The following is a 13,400-nucleotide window of genomic DNA, read 5'->3' on the forward strand; positions in this document are numbered from 1 at the left end:
AACATTGCATTTTCCCTAAATTTTAATTATACCAGTTCTTTCCTCTTAATAACCTACCTCTATTAAGGTAATCAGATAAAAGTTGAGTGCTGAGAACAAAATTGATTCTTAATTTTATAATATTAAATTAATCAGCTAATAAAATTTAGTTTATCTCTAGCTTAGTATCTGAAAAATTTTAAAACAAACAGAGTTTCAGAGCTCAGGTAATAGACTAAAAGTATCTCTGGGACAATAAGCTCCAGTGTTCAAGTTCTATGATTTCAAAGGAAATCCTCTGGCCTCCCTCCTTTTTCCCCATCTAAATTTCGTCTTTTTTTACATTCTCTCTCTCCCTCCTGACCAGACTCACTTTTGACAAGTTAAACATTTCCTTTCAGGCCCTGTAGTCCACATAACAGAGTTATGCCAAAATCTAAAGTTGCAAGAATAATCACAGTAAGTCAGTTGGATAGCTATTTTACTAACCAGGGAGGATGGAGAAATTACCAGTTCAGTGTATAGTGACAGCTAAAGCCCAGATGCAGAGGAGGACACGGCAACACACCCCAGGATTCTTGCCTGGAGAAACCTACGGGCAGAGGAGCCTGGCAGGCTACAGTTCGTAAGGTCACAAAGAGTCAGACATGACTAAAGCGACTTAGCACACACATAAAACCCAGATACACTGTGTTTAGCCCTGAGCCACTTTATAGGTGAAATGCCTGTGTATCTAACTAATCCATCTAGTCCAGGCATAAATGTCTCATTTGCTGTTTGATTCTCAAGTCAGAAAAGTTCATGAAATTAAAATCTCTGGTTTGAGGGAGTCATTGTGCTTCTAGTTTACTCAATAAAGTGCAAAGCAGGAAGTGTTTGGGGTCTCCCTTGAACATGAACATCCATGTCTACCCTCACACAAATAGAATCTGTCCTAAGTAAATAGTCCACATGAAGAATACAGGTATATGCAAAGGCATGTTCAATACAGCTTTATATACACTAGTGAATCATTGAAAGCCATCTAAATTGCTGTTTAAACAAAATGTATTATATCTACTTACTGTAAGTTTATGCAGCTGCTAATAATCATATTAACTGTTATTTCATGGAAAATATGATATGAGATGAAAGAAGCTGATGACTTTGTAAATAACTACAAATTGTATATGTGTAAATGCTTCCTCGGAGAAGGCAATGGCACCCCACTCCAGTACTTTTGCCTGGAAAATCCCATGGATGGAGGAGCCTGGTAGGGCGCAGTACATGGGGTCGCTAAGAGTCAGACACGACTGAGTGACTTCACTTTCACTTTTCACTTTCATGCATTGGAGAAGGAAATGGCAACCCACTCCAGTGTTCTTGCCTGGAGAATCCCAGGAACAGGGGAGCCTGGTGGGCTGCCGTCTATGGGGTCGCACAGAGTCGGACACGACTGAAGCAACTTAGCACAGTAGCAGCAAATGCTTCCTAAAACTGATGTGTTCCTTTGTTAGCGTGGTTGGTCTATAGGTGCATTTCTTGGTTTTATTGTTCAAATCTTCTATGACATTGCTGTATTTTACTCTTATAATTAAAACTTTACAAGTGCATTGTCAACATGCCGTGGACTTTGCATTTCTTTCATAGTTCTTGCTAATATTGAGTGTTTTGAGTAATGTATATTATAGGAAAAACTATTTATCATAGAATCTCAAGATTGGAAAGGACTTACAAGTTACATATATACTCCCTTCTTTCTATCTCTGTTGGAACCATTTTCAAGATCTGTGTTTGGTGTTTAAAAGCAAAGCCATCATGGTGAAAGAAGTCAGAAAAGTAGTGACCATTGGTAGAGGCTAATTATGGGTAAGGCACTGGGAAGACCCCTGGAGTCTACATGTTCTGTATCTTGAATTTGGTGATATTCTCTTTTTAAATTTAATGAACCATAGATTTATGACTGATATATTTTTCTGTATATATGTAATACTTCAGTAAAATTTATTTACATTAAGGTTAAGTTCACCACATTGTGAAACTTATTCTGAGAAAAGAGTAATTTAAAATTGATTTTTAAAACAAACTGGATACCTAACTCATGCTAAGAGAATCAACAAAGTAGTATTTTCATATACAGGTAACCCCTGAATAAAGCAGGAGTTGGGGCTCTGGCCTTCAGGAAAGTTTAAAACTTGCATTTAACTTTACTGTTAGTCCTGCATATCTGTATCCAAGGTTCTGCATACATGATTCAACCAACAGTGGATACTGTAGTACTAGAGTACATATTTATTGAAAAAAATCCATGTATAAGTGGGCCTGTGCCATTCAAATCTATGTTGTCCAAGGGTCAGCTGTACACTTCTTAAACTGTTGGACTGGCCAAGAAGTTTGTTATTATAGAAAAACCAGAATGTAAGTTTTGGCCAATCCAATATAGATACAATTGATTTATTACCTTGTATTATACAATGCTTACTATATGACTATATGTAACATGTAATTATGATTTATATGATTGAATATTTTTAAATTAATATCATCATAAGTTCCAGCTTAAAAATCTTTAACAGGAAAACAGGGGGAATTGTTATTGGTAAGTCTAATATTGGCCAACTATATTATCATGGAGTTATAAAAAATATGATAAAGAACATCCTTACCATCCATTTGTAAAGCATAGAATGCATCTGATCAAAATAGAAATTCTCAGTCAGAAGAAAAAGACCAATGGAGTTTTGAGGTCAAATTTGATTGAAATCACAGAGCTACACATATCAAAATTACTAGTATTAGAGAGAGTTGGTTTTCATGTAAGGAAATATAAAGAGGAAAACCAGGACAAAATTTTGCAGTTAGAAGAAAGGTATCTAAGGATATGTATATCTTTCATTTGTATTTATCTACTGTTTAATGCATATAATGTTGTTTAATAGTGGAAAATGTTTTTATTTAGGCACTCTGATAAATAATAATACATTAACACCTGAAATTAACAGCCATGAAGTTAAAAGATGCTTGCTCCTTGGAAGAAAAGCTATAACAAACATAAACAACATATTCAAAACCAGAGACATCACTTTAATGACAAAGGTCCGTCTAATCAAAGCTATGATTTCTCCAGTAGTCATGTACAGAGGTGAGATTGGACCATAAAGAAGGCTGAGTCCTGAAGAAATGATGCTTTTGAACTGTGGTGCTGGAAAAGACTCTTGAGAGTCCCTTGGAAAGTGAGAAGATCAAACCACTCAATCCTAAAGGAAATCAACCCTGAATATTCATTGGAAAGACTGATGCTGAAGCTGAAGCTCCAATCCTTTGGCCACCTGACATGAAGAGCCAACTCATTAGAAAAGACCCTGATGCTGGGAAAGATTGAAGGCAGGAGGAGAAGGAGACAGCAGGGGATGAGATGGTTGGAAGGAATCATTGACTCAATGGGCAAGAGTTTGAGAAAACTTCAGGAGTTGGTGAAGGAAAGGAAAGCCTGGCATGCTGCAGTTCATGGTGTTGCAGAGTCAGATACCACTGAGCCGATGAACAACGATGATGCCCGATTTGAAAGACAACCAATTTAAAGCTTGTTTCAGAAAACTATACATAATGTTTTGGGCCATGAGACCAATATATAATATGTTGATAATAATTGCTGAAATATCCTGAAGGAAATAAATCATTCCTTAAAACCTGGGTTATAAAACTCAAGTCTAAAAAATAAGTTCTCATCACAGGTCTACATACTATTCACTGAAAGAGTACACACATGAATATATGCAACATTTTAGAGATGCAGATTTTTTTTCCCTTAATTTATTCACTTTATTCACCAAACATCTATTCAATGGCTGCTCTGGGCCAGGTACTCTACAAAGGCATTGGTCTACAGAGGTAAGAAGAGAGTCTAGCCCAGGGTTTCCTGGAAAACCAACAATGCAAAGAATTATTTCATTTTAGGAAGAATATCTAAGTCTGCCTGAGAAGACCAAGGAAAGCTTCACTGAGGTCATTACTTTATATGGAAACTTGGAAGATGAATAATAGTTTGCTGTGTGGGCAAGAGGGACACCCTACATGTTCCATTCTAGGTGTTTTGGACCAGAAGTAGATTAAATGACATGTGCAAAGACAGAGAGAGAGCATGGGTCATCAGAGAGCATGGGTTACTTTGGGGACTGCCTGTGGGTTAGTTTTAAAAGAATACAGAATATAGGGGGTTCAGTTCAGTTCAGTTCAGTTGCTCAGTCGTGTCCGACTCTTTGTGACCCCATGAATCACAGCACGCTAGGCCTCCCTGTCCATCATCAACTCCTAGAGTTCACCCAAACTCATGTGCATTGAGTCGGTGATGCCATATAGCCATCTCATCCTCTTTTGTCCCCTTCTCCTCCTGCCCCCAATCCCTCCCAGCATCAGGGTCTTTTCCAATGAGTCAACTCTTCGCATGAGGTGGCCAAAGTATTGGGAGTTTCAGTCTCAGCATCAGTCCTTCCAATGAACACCAGGACTGGTCTCCTTTAAGATGGACTGTTTGGATCTCCTTGCAGTCCAAGGGACTTGCAAGAGTCTTCTCCAGCACCACAGTTCAAAAGCATCAATTCTTCAGTGCTCAGTTTTCTTCACAGTCCAACTCTCACATCCATACATAGTGGGTAGGGAAAAAGCAAAAGAAAAAAAAATAGAGAGCAAGCGTCAGACTACAATGGCACTGGTGATCTGAAAAGAAGTCTAGAAATATATAGGCAAAGGGACATCACTGAAGCTTTTTGAACAAGATGTTGACACATGATTAGACGTTTGTGTTATGCATAGTCTGCTGGCTTTGGAGCAGAGATAACTGGAGGAGGCAAGACCAAAAAATCCTGAAACAATCCACATGGGAGGTGAGGAAGGCCTAGAAAGTGGGTATGAAGAGGAAAGCATAGATGGATAAATCTGTGTCAAGATAACAGAATTTGGGGAAATGTAGATCCTAGAACTGCTTCCAGGCTTCTGGCTCACAATGTGGATCAACTAAATTCTATAGGAAGACAGCAAGTTTGATGGAAGAGGAAAATGATAAATTCAGTTTGAATGAGAAGTTGAATTTAAGGTTCACATAGAGCATACAGTATGAAATAGCAAGTGAACAGTTGGAAATATATGTCTAGAATAAGGCATGACATTTAAGGTAAATAGATAACTTTAGGAATTAGCAGTCCTTGGCAAAGCCACGGTATGTATGAACCTGTATAGGGAGGAATTGTGAGACGAAAAGAGGTTAGAGAAAGGAGCCCTGAATGACACTAATATTCAAAATGTTGGAGAGAAGCAAGAGCGTGCAAGAGAGATGGAGAAAAGTCATCCAGAGTGGTAGAAGGAAAATTGGGAGAGTGGGGTCATGGACTTGAAGACTGGAGAGAATGTCAAGAAAAAAGACATTATCAAGAACGCTGAATATCTTAGGGCTCTCACCTAAGATAACAATAGCAAAGCACTCGCTAGTTTTAGCATCGCGGGGCGGGGGAGGGGGGGAGGAGGGGGAGGAGGAGGGGGCGGGTTCTGGATTTCTACGGCAATGCCACTCCAGTGTAGGTATTACAGATGGCAGATTTCAATAGTTTGAGGGTCAACAGACTGCAGACAGCCCAAGACTCTTCTCTGAGATGGGAGGCAGGCAGATAGATGACAACTAAGGAAAGAGATGAGGTTGAGGCTCAGGAAAGTTATGGAAGAGTGATTATCTCACACAAACTTGGGATCTGAATACAGTGATTTAAGACTTAGAATGTTACTCTCTTTTGACTACTATTGTTAAGTTATAGATGCTTTTACTGAAGTCAGTTCAGACACACAAAGGAGAGTATCTCTACTAGGGGCACTTCAGTGCCAATGCCAGCAGTGTGATGGTTATGACTAGATTACCCTTGCCCTGGACTACCTGAGACTGAGTCACTGTTGTGCCACAGACTAGTTGACCTGGAATCAGTTACTCAATCTCCATGGTGTCTTTAATCCTGGACAGGGATATAGTTATTGGGAGAATTGCATATGTTGAAAATGCAAAGTGATTGAAACAATGCCTGGCATACAGTAAGGGCTAAAATATGTACATATTGCTCAGAAAAATGAGAGAAACCCCTGACAGAAACTTTTCATGAGGCAACCCATGGTATATGTTTATTTAAGGCAAATATAGAGAAGCATTTTATACTCAAGGTGGATAACTGGGGACAGACAAAGAAAGAGGCTTGGTCCAGGTGCTAACAGGGCTTCTCTGGTGACTGAACAGTGAAGAATCCGCCTGCAATGCAGGAGATGCAAGAGACATGGGTTAGATCCCTGGGTAGGGAAGATCTTCTGGAGAAGGAAATGGCCAAGCACTTCAGTATTCTTGCCTGGAGAACCCCATGGACAGAGGAGCCTGGTGGGCTACACTCTGTGGGGTTGCAAAAGAGTTGGATGACTGAGTGACTAAAGAACCACCACCACCTCATGCTGACAGGCTTTACAGCAGACTTGGGCACAGAACAGCTTGTCATCAGGTACTTCTATCAGTTTTCCATGAATTCTAGATTTCAGTTCCCTTTCTAGCTTCCTGAAGACCTAGAAGGGTCGGAATAAGACATGTGAACAAGCCTGAATCACTACTCCTACATCCTCCAGTTTTATGCAAGATTTTATGGTTTACAAAGTGTTTGCAGGTATATTGTCAAGTTAAATCTTGAAAATATGCCTAATATTTAATTGATATTACTGTACCAAATGCCTCTTCACTTAGCAAAGGATGTTGTTGGGATAAAAGTCAGATCTTCTTAATTCAGAACACAGAGGCGGCACTTGGAAGCCTGAAATGCTGATTATTTAGTGGAGTCCAGACATTCAAAGCCTGGAAGGGCTATGGTCTAGATGAAAACAGTCCAAATCGAAGTAGCATCCTGACATTTGCTTATACATCTATCACTAAGAAAATACAGTCCCCTCAAAGGCATGGTTGGTACCAGTCATCATTTTCCCCCCAGAACCTGGAACTAAATATGTAATCAATAAATGCTTCTTGACGTCTGAACTCAGAGTGCAACCTATGTCCAGGTTAGGACCAAATAATGGCATTCCTCAACCCATGGATAGCCATGTGAACTTGTGATGGTGAGGTGTACAAAATAACACCAATAATGTTGCTATTCTTTTCAGATGGTTGCATTTCTTTAAAGAAAAAAAATGTCAAAATGTCTTGTGAAAGATTATAAAATGCAGATCATTTTCCCCCTTGAATTTAAAGTCTTGCAAATGTTTATTTAGGCAATTGTTGGGCTAAGGGAAGGGAGGAAGTAACAGTGAGTCCTGTAGAACTCATTTAGACTAATATCTGTAGAAGAGGCTGGTCTGCTAAGCAAACAGATGTTTCATGAGCTGAACCAAACGAGACTGATGACTGAATCATAATGAAGCTCTGGATGCAGGAATAAACCTGTTACAAGAATATTCTAGGCTGTTCAAAGAGCATTCTGCCAGGATCTAGAACAATCAAGGCCACTTGACTTAGGCCAAATCGGATTCACCAACACCAAAGATGAAGAGTTGTAAATCTGGCAGAACTATCAGGCTGTGGAGAGAAAGGTTTCATGGTAGATGAGATTTATCAGCTATCATTGATTTCTGAGGAACAAGCACCAGATTTTAGGCAAGATGGTTCATTACAGACATTGCCATTGTGAATCCATACAAGAGTCTCACATTAAGGTATTCTTATCAAGAAAACCCACTGGTCATAGCAAGCACCCTCTTACAACAGCACAAGAGATGACTCTACATATGGACATCACCAGATGGTCAATACCAAAATCAGGTTGATTATATTCTTTGCAGCTGAAGATGGAGAAGCTCTATACAGTCAGCAAAAACAAGACCGGGAGCTGACTGTGGCTCTGATCATGAACTCCTTATTGCCATATGCAGACTTAAATTGAAGAAAGTAGGGAAAACTACTAGGCCATTCAGGTATGACTTAAATCAAGTCCCTTACAATTATTCAGTGGAAGCAACAAATAGATCCAAGGGATTAGATCTGATAGACAGAGTGCTGAAGAACTATGGATGAAGGTTTATAACAATGTTCCCAAGGAAGTGACAAAAACCATCCCCAAGAAAGAGATGCAAGGCAAAATGGCGGTCTGAGGAGGCCTTACAAATAGCTGAGAAAAGAAGAGAAGCAAAAGCAAAGGAGAAAAGGAAAGATATACCCATTTGAATTCAGAGTTTCAAAGAATAGCAAGGAGAGATAAGAAAGCCTTATGAACAATGTGAACATTGCAAAGAAACAAAGGAAAACAACAGAATGGGAAAGACTAGAGAGCTCTTCAAGAAAATTAGAGATACCAAGGGACCATTTCATGCAAAGATAGGCACAATAAGGGACAGAAATAGCATGGACTTAACAGAAGCAGAAGATATTAAAGACGAAGTGGCAAGAATACACAGAACTACCCCCAAAAAATATCTTAAAGACACAGATAACCGCAATAGTGTGATCACTCACCTACAGCCAGATATCTTGGAGTACGAAATCAAGTGGGCCTTAAGAAGCATCACTATGGACAAAGCTAGAGGAGGTGATAGAATTCCAGATGAGCTATTTCAAATCCTAAAAGATGATGCTGTTAAAGTGTTGCACTCAATATACCAGCAAATTTGGAAAACTCAGCAGTGGCCACACACTACTGGAAAAGATCAGTTTTCATTTCAATTCCAAAGAAGGGCGGTGCCAAAGAATGTTCAAACTACCACACAATTGCATTTATTTCATATACTAGCAAGGGCATGCTCAAAATCCTCCAAGTGATGCTTTAACACTATGTGAACTGAGAACTTCCAGATGCTCAATCTGGATTTAGAAAAGACAGAGGAACCAGAGATCAAATTGCCAACATCAGCTGGATCATAGGAAAAGCAAGAGAATTCCATCTACTTCTGCTTCTTTAACTACACTAAAGCCTTTGATTGTATGCATCACAACAAACTGGAAAATTATTTGAGAGATAGGAATACCAGACCACCTTACCTGCCTCCTTAGAAACCTGTATGCAGGTCAAAAAAGTGATAATTAGAACCAGAAATAGAACAACAGACTGGTTTAAAATTGGGAATGGTGTACAGGAAGGTTGTATATTGTCACTCTGCTTATTTAACTTATAGACAGAGTACATCATGCAAAATGCTGAGCTGGATGAAGCACAAGCTGAAATCAAGATTGCTGGGAGAAATATCAATAACCTCAAATAATGCAGATGACACCACTCTTATGGCAGAAAGCAAAGAGAAACTAAAGAGCCTCTTAATGAAGGTGAAAGAGGAGAGTGAAAAAGCTGGCTTAAAAGTCAACAGTCAAACAGCTAAGAATATGGCATCCATCATATTTCCACTATTTCCCCATCACTTGATGGGGAAATAGTGGAAACAGTGAAAGGCTTTATTTTCCTGGGCTCCAAAATCACTGTGGATGGTGACTGCAGCCATGAAATTAAAAGACGCTGCTCCTTGGAAGAAAAGTTGTGACCAGCTTAGATAGCATATTAAAAATCAGAGATAATACTTTGCAGACAAAGGTCCATCTAATCAAAGCTCTGGTTTTTCCAATAGTCACGTATGGATGTGAGAGCTGGACCATAAAGAAGGCTGAGTGCCTAAGAACTGATGCCTTCGAACTGTGGTTTTGGAGAAGACTCTTGAGAGTCCCTTGGACTTCAAGGAGATCAAACCAGTCAATCCTAAAGGAAATCAGTCCTGAATATTCATTGGAAGGACTGATGATGAAGCTCTAATACTTTGGCCACCTGATGCGAAGAGCCAATTTACTGGAAAAGACTCTGATGCTGGGAAATATTGAAGGCAGGAGAAGGGGACAACAGAGGATGAGATGGTTGGATGGCATCACTACTTAATGAACGTGAGTTTGAGCAAGCTCCAGGAGATGGTGGACAGGGAAGCCTGGAGTGCTATAGTCCATGGGGTCTCAAAGAGTTGGACACAGCTGAGTGAATGCACAACAGCAATCTTCCAGAAGAGAAAACTAAGGTTCAGAAGTGTTCAATCGCCCTGGGTTATACAGTTGGTAGAGAGTGAACCTGGCTAGGGAACGGGTTCTATATAGCTACTCTCAAACTATTTGCACTATAATTAGTCTCCTCAAAGTGAAAAGGGATTTACTGCACTCATAAGCAAATACCAGGTGCAAGAAGATGGAATGCAGTGGGGCGCCCTGTGTTCCCCAGGACACAGACTCTACATCATCCCTGCATCCCGACATAAGGCTTCAACGCTCCGGAGGATGTAACACTTAACTGTCAGAAATGGCATCGAACAGTCTCAGCCCACGAGAAAAACCTTGTCTGTTATGAAATCTCATTCACCGTTCTCCTGGCTCTTCAGTGCTGTAAACACTGCCAACTTTTTCTCGGGGTCATAAATAAAAAAAGGAGGGAAAGCAGAGTCTAGTTTGGGGAAGATTTCCTATTACCTTAGCCAAGAAGTCTATGCCCCTACACCAATTGTGACCATGTTTGGTTCATGAGAACCAAGAGCGTGGGTGAGAATTTCAGGCTACTCACACTGTAAATGTCAATGTCTTAGGCGTGTTAGAAATGAGTTGTTAGCATGGGGGGAGGCATTTTCTAAGCTTCTATATCGATTGTGGCACTTAACTAGCACAGTAATTGTGTGAGGTATCACTATTATTTCTATTTTACACATAAGAAAAGACATGCTTAATGGATTGAGCAACATTTTTCTTCTCTTAAGGAACTTACAGGATAGAATGAGAAAAATTCTAGAGGTCAGTGGATCTCATTGGTGAAGCTAGCAGGATACCCACCATACTTGAGGCAGGGCAGACCTCTTCTAACTTCAGAACATTTTACCCAAGGCACAGGTGAATTGAGGCATCCAGACAAACCCTCAAAATCCAGCCAGGCACTTCATCATGACGTGCTGTTCTACACCGGGGATTATATTCCCTCTTTGCCACGTGCCCAAATTCTTAGAACTGAGTGTTTGCCATTCTTCTCTCACTGAATGCCCCTTCTTAAAGAGGAGGAAACTGAAGCTCATATCAGTTAAGTAACATGTCCAAGGTTGCTTAGCAATGTAAGCTTCAGGACCTGAACTCACAGCCAGTGTTAAATTCTGTTCCCTTTCAGATAGCATGGTGTGTTGGGTAAACCCATGAGGTAGGTTGGGACGAGGTGGTGGATAATGTCAAGTGCTAGGTAAAGTGTGTGACCCACTTCCTGGACACAATGGGAGCCCCCTTTGGTCCAAAAGCAGGAAGTGATCAAATCTTTCTTTTAGTCAAATAATTGTGGCTGCAATATGGAAAGTGGGCTGGAGACAGAGCCATCAGAAGTGACAAGGCTGTGCCAGTTGCCTAAATGAGTGAGGATGACGATTAGAGCTGGGGAGGCAGCCAGGAAAAAGCCACAGAGTAATAGACATGGAATAAGCTGTACATTAGCTGCAATGAGATTAGTAGCGTTAGATATGACACCGTTGCTATGAGAAGTAGAATAATGCAGAAAACGCTGAACAGAGCATGTGCCATTGTCTTTAGTAAATGCTTTTCATTATTGTTATTGTCACAGTGGCTAGTCTTAAAATGTATCCTGTGTTCCTCTAGCCCCAAGCTTTTCTGATTTTCTTCCTTTAGCCAGGCATTCTTTTTATTTTCTCTCAATCTTACTCTAGATCATCTCTGGAAATCAGAGTTGTCAGAGCTAACAGGAAACCCATGGGTCATGGGAACTTTCTTCCCTTTCTCTCTGATACCTATTTTCCCAAGAAGGAAACATATTCAACACGCTGAGTGGGAGGTTCCCAGCTGCTGGCCTCCAAAGATGCCTCTTTTGAGGACCCCAACCAACTTCCCGGACTTCCACCCACCCTTCTGGATCAAATGTCTCTTTCTCTGGATTCCCACACCTTGTTATTTTCCCCCAGTCTATCACTTTTTCCACTGTTTTCATACCATATGTGAGGCTGTTTTCTACACGACCTCTACAGGGTAAGCCAACCAAAAGTGATTCCTAAACCTCCTGCCTTTATCTTATGTATCATACTTCATACATCCTTTCACTTATTTTAAACTACAGAATGCATATTTAAAATGTAGAAAGTAAACTGGAGAAGGCAATGGCAACCCACTCCAGTACTCCTGCCCGGAAAATCCCATGGACGGAGGAGCCTGATAGGCTGCAGTCCATGGGGTCGCTAAGAGTCGGACACGACTGAGCAACTTCACTTTCCCTTTTCACTATCATGCATTGGAGGAGGAAATGGCAACCTACTCCAATGTTCTTGCCTGGAGAATCCCAGGGACAAGGGAGCCTGGTGGGCTGCCGTCTATGGGGTTGCACAGAGTCGGACACGACTGAAGTGACTTAGTAGCAGCAGCAGCAGCATTTTAAAAGGCGAGGGAAAATATCTGCCTTTTTACTATGTATTGCTAATGGCTAAAACAGTGCCTAGATCATGCAGGCACTTTAAACTATTTAATGAATGAACATACTAATCCCTGCATCCTCTGTACAAACACAGCACCAGCACACAGTAGGTACTCAATACATTTGCTTTGCGTATGTATAACAATTATTTATGCAGTTCTTAAAATCTGGATTTCAATGCTAAAGGCTTGAACGCAGCCCAAAGCATATGAATCCTAAATAGATGACACATTTCTCTGAAAGAGAAAAAAAATTGCAGTTATTTAAAAATGGCCTCAAGTCTAATAGTTAATGTTCAAGCATGACTTATTTACCATCTGAAATGTTTCTTCTCCTTGAGAAATATGTGAGGCGACACCAGTCACATTAGCTCACTTAAATGTATGTTGGAAATGACTTTGTAATTTGAAATAATAAAAATTTACTTTATTTGATTTATGGTTTGCCAAGGCTCAGCTATAACTAGTCATTTTCTCATGTATATTCACACAACTTACACATGTCCAAATGGATAGATGTGAAGGAAAAAATATACAAGAAGCCTGCAGAAATATGTTATTGCTGTTGTTATAATTATGTTTTCTATTATCATTATTTTATCATTTCCCACTTTTCCCCAAACCCTACTCCTTTGGGTGAAATGAGATATTTTAAAGTAAAGATCAGTAAGTCTTTTGAGAAAAAGCCACGTTTTGCAGCTTTTAATTTTTTCAGAAAAACAAAAAGGATGGCACATACAGTTTAGTGTCAGGAAACCCAAATTTGAGACTCAGCAGTTCTTTTTTAAAAAATCTGTTAAACACACGTGCACATATAAATAAGAGTACTTATTCACCCATTTAGGAAAAATATACAAGAATGCCAAAGAATGTACAAGATCACATAAAATTTTGTTCATTTCACATGCTAGCAAGGTAATGCTCCAAATCTTTCAAGCTAGGGTTTAGCAGTATGTGACCCATGAACTTC

At 39.9% G+C, this 13,400-nt stretch overlaps 1 long non-coding RNA gene across 1 annotated transcript in view; it reads right to left on the reverse strand.

Moving 5' to 3' along the window:
• Nucleotides 1-6,099: 6,099 nt before the first annotated feature.
• LOC129652635 (uncharacterized) overlaps nucleotides 6,100-13,400 on the reverse strand; it is an 83,938-nt gene continuing 76,637 nt past the window's right edge. The window contains exon 3 of the long non-coding RNA XR_008714630.1: nucleotides 6,100-6,543. This is a non-coding gene — a long non-coding RNA (uncharacterized LOC129652635). The remainder of the gene's footprint in view (nucleotides 6,544-13,400) is intronic.

Source organism: Bubalus kerabau, chromosome 5, assembly GCF_029407905.1.
Source record: "Bubalus kerabau isolate K-KA32 ecotype Philippines breed swamp buffalo chromosome 5, PCC_UOA_SB_1v2, whole genome shotgun sequence".
Classification (NCBI taxonomy): Eukaryota; Metazoa; Chordata; class Mammalia; order Artiodactyla; family Bovidae; genus Bubalus; species Bubalus kerabau.